The sequence below is a fragment of the Hemicordylus capensis genome, chromosome 3 (genome assembly GCF_027244095.1).
Source record: "Hemicordylus capensis ecotype Gifberg chromosome 3, rHemCap1.1.pri, whole genome shotgun sequence".
NCBI lineage: Eukaryota > Metazoa > Chordata > Lepidosauria > Squamata > Cordylidae > Hemicordylus > Hemicordylus capensis.
In genome coordinates, this window is record NC_069659.1 from 254,875,986 (window position 1) to 254,880,564 (window position 4,579).

A 4,579-nucleotide genomic window follows, 5' to 3' on the forward strand; every position below is an offset into this window, starting at 1 on the left:
GGCTGACATTGGTTTTATTTCATTTATCATTCAAAAAGCCAGGTCAATGGTTATTAACATATTTAGAACATTAATATTCATCTTCTCCCAACGTTTGGTTTTTACACTCTTTTTTTACAGATAGATGCTGTTCCATGTCTTTATTTTATTTTTCAAATTTGTATACCTCCCCAAACTTCCATCTCTGAGTGGTATACAACAACATAAAACAGATTAAAAATAAAAACCTTAAAAGAATTTAAAACCACAGTGAAAAAATAAATCTTTAGAGACTTTTAAAAAGTTGTCAGAGGAGTCTCTTATTTCAACAGGGAGTGCATTCCAGAGTCTCGGGGCAACAACAGAGAAGGCCCATCCCTGCATAGCTACCAGACAAACTGATGCCAACTGCAGACACACCTCTCCAGATGATCTCAATGGGTTGTGAGGCTCATCACGAAGATGACGTTCTCTTAAATACCCAGGGCCTAAGCTGTTTAGGCCTTTATAGGTTATAACCAGCATCTTGTATTTTGCCTGGAAGCTTATTGCTAGCCAGTGTAGTTCTTTTAGTATAGGAGTCTCTCCGAGATGACCCAGAGACCAACCTGGCTGCCACATTCTGTACCAGCTGCTGTTTCCGGACTATGTACAAAGGCAGCCTCACATAGAGCGAATTCTCTATGTGTTCTCCACATAGAGAGCAGTCAAGTCTGGAGGTTGCAAGCATATATACCACTGTTCTGAGTTAGTTTATCTCAAGAAATGGACACAGCTGGCATATCAACCGAAGCTGATAGAAGGAACCTCTGGCCACTGCCTCAGCCTGAGACACCATGGATCCAGGATAGGTTGGATCCCTCTGTTCCTTCTGGGGATGCATGATCTCATCCAGAACCAGCAGATCAAAATCGTCTCCCGAGTTCTGACCCGTGACCCCACACAATAAGTACCTCCCTTCTCATCTAGATTCAGTCTCACTTTGATATTGCTCATCCAGCCCATCACTATCTCTAGGCAAACATTTAGGGAGGTTATGACAATCAATCAATTTACAATCAAGGGATGTTATGACAATGACATGGAGAAATAGACATCAGCATACTAATGCCCTGCACCAAATTTCCTGATGCTCTCTCCCAGTGGTTTCAAGTAGACGTTAAAGAGCATTGGAGACAATATGGAGCCCTGTGTGACACCATATAAAAGTTCAGATTTTGATCAACAGTTTCCATGAGACACCATCTGGAATCTGTCCAAGAGGTTGGAATGGAACCACTGCAAAGCAGTGCCTTCCATCCCCACCAACTGCCTCAGATGCTCCAGAAGGATACTATGATTGCTAGTATCGAAGGCCACCAAGAGGTCCAAAAGGACCAAACAGAGTTACACTCCTTCTGCCAATTCCTAATTGAAGATCATCCATTCACTAGTGCAATGTTAGTCTGGATGACAGCTAGTATTTCCCCATGTCCTTCGCCTAAAATAAACCAGGGTTACGATTGTAACTGCATGTTTTCAGAACTATTTTTTTTACACTGTGCTTAAATATAAACCGCAAGGGGCACACTCACCACCAGACAGATTTTCCACAGGATAAGGACAAGAAACAATTACAATAGGGAGAGGTTTCTCTGACATATATGATCATGCCCCTTAATGTGTGGGTCATACAATGTGATAGATTCTGCAGACATCACATATTTAGCAAACAACTTTTTCAGCTTGTCCAAAGCATAGTATTTACAGAGTCCAAAATCCACTATTCAATGCAGAAAAATCAGGGCATCCATACTCATCTTTGTGTACAAGAAAAAATATGCAAGACTGAGGTTTAGGTTTCATGACAGGGCCACTTCATTCCCCGACTTCTTACATTTGTTTTCCTTTTTAGCTCCTTCTTGCCTGGCTAGAATTTCTCAAGCCTGCATTCCTCAATCCACTTTCTCCAGGAATTGACCTGTACTGAATTCCCTGGAGCAATAGATGTGACCTCAAAGAGTTTTTTTCACCATTTAAGGCCTCCACTTTTTCTTTTGAGGTTTGTTTTGTCAGCATATTCCCAAGTCTATTGATAGATCCACTACAAGCCAGTTGTTTGCTTTAGCATCCTGTTGGTGGCATACAAACACCTCTTCTTTTACCAGGTGCCCCTATAAGAATATTATGGCCTCAGATCTGATTCCTAGGTATTAAACCATTGCTCTTTGTAAGTGACACATTCTGAAATCAGACATGCCAAGAAAGTGTAATTGTCAGTATCCTATCATCTGAGTTTAATGGCTATTTGGCTAATTTTAAATGGGCCTAATTACTTTTTGTAGCCCAGCCTGAATTATGAATGATAGCATTTGGGGGACCTGAGGGTGGGAGAGAAATGGCAACAGTTGTCACAATTACTGTTGTACAGCACACTACATAAATAGCAGTTGTCATAATCCAAGTGGCCAGATGAGAATGCTGTTTTCACATTATCCTCCAATGTAAACTTGAAATGAAGGCACAACAGCTATAACACTAGTTCTAGCATTGTACCTGTCAAGGAATGATTCCAGAGTAGGTGAGTAAGAGAAGTTCATTCTCAGCCACAGTGTTTTGATTATTCTAAAAGAAGTTAGTGAGATGAGATGAAGTACAACCTCCACCTCGCCGCCACCACCACCACCTGCTTCTCTAGTTGGAATGGGCTCCTCTCCTCGTCTTATACTGAGTCAGCCCACTCTAACCATCTCACTCAGTATTGTCTACTCTGACTGGCAGCAACTGTCCCAGGTTTCATACAGAAGTTTTTCCCAGTCCTGCCTGGAAATGCCAGGAGCTTTCGCAGACAGCAGGCTTTATTGCGAGTTCGAAGTTGCCCCCCCAAACCAACGCAAAAAGTAGATTTTTTTAATCCCAGATATAAATCGGGCAACACTCTAACACACAATGAAAAACCTGAATTGTGTGTAAAGTGCTCCCTGATAGTGTTGGAAGTGAAGGACTTTGCGCTGTCTCATGTCTCAGTGACAGAGGGGGACAGACTAGTGATTCAGAGGGCAAGAGAGGGCAAGACATTGGTCATCCCTTCTCTACTGCTCTGACACTATCCCTTTGGTATGTAGATGGCTATTCTTAGGGACTTCCTGCCTGGCCACTTCCTCTTCCTTCTCTTTCCTTTCTTCTCCCTTGCAACATGCAAGCTCCTCTCTCCCTGCACCGTGTATGCAGAGATGCATCCATGTGCATCCAGCTAGCTAGCTAGATTAGAGATACTATCTCTCCATTTTACTATCTAGAATGGAGTTCACTAATAAATACTCCATATATTTATTTGAAACTATGAACTGGATACAAGTTATTTTAATCTTAGCATACACGCATGCCTGGGCAGACTCCGCTGTGTGGTGCCTCTGTGCACTCTGCTATACTAGAAGAGAATTCCCAGAGAGAATTCCCAACACATAACTCACAGGGACTTTGGGGCAAATTTGGCCAATATAGGAACGCACACCTCAATTCCGGAGGAGATGCGAACTAAAAGCCAAGTGTGGGAAACTACCAGGGATGCAAAACAGATGCTCTTCCACTGAGCTACGGCCCCGTATCCCACAGAGGCAAGAAGAACAAACTGGCCTGTGAGAAGGAAAAGATGGAGCCAGCGAGGCAAACTGCTATACAGCCAGTTCTTTAAAGATAAAATATGTTTTTTACTGTTTTAATGGTTTGTTATTGTTTTCATTGACTGACATACTGTGCAATGTTCTATTTGCCTTGGAACATGTGTTCAGTTGTGCAAAAGTGTTCTTGCATGCAACACAAGAACTGCACAGATGCAGTTTCATGATGGATGGCAGACGGAATGTTGTTCAGTATGTCAGCCATTAATTTTATGTAAGCTTCTTTGGAAGCCTTGTCAGCTGAAAGGAAGGGTTAAAATGCTTTGAAATAAAATAAAACATTACAGTGCTAAATATATTATACCTGATCGATGTAACAGATTACTCTATCTCCAATGCATAGGTCTGGGGTGGGAGCAAGCTATGCATGCATTATTCATTGTTGCTGTGTTTTTTTAAAAGGTAATTGGTTTAAATTGTTGCATTGTATTGAGGCAATGAATGAGAACAGCCACTGTGCTGCTGGTGCAGGGCTCTCTGGGATGCAGGGAAACTCCCGATTCCAGCTTTGGCCTCCATCAAGTTGTTGCTCATGTGGGCGTGCTGCATGGCTGAGGCAAAGAGCTCCTGCCTTCCGCACCAGCCTTCCTGAGTGGCAGCATGAGGTTGTGTGAACAACCTCAGTGTGTTTCTGCACCACTCAGGCACATCATTTGAGAAATAATCCAGTTTGTTCTGACAGTGTTTGTCATTAAATGAAGCCATGGAATGAGTAAGCAGGCACTAGATTCAACTCAGACACTTTTCTCCACAGGCCAATAAAATCTTAAGTTAGGGAGGAGTTCTGTGAATACAGCACTGGGTATGTCGTCTCCTGCTGCATTCCCAGGATCAGGGCCATTAAACATCATGTACATTGATGGTGCCTGATAAACAATAAGATATGTTAAATGATACTGAGAAAATATGTTTGGGGTTTAACTATTGAAATATCTGCTGCC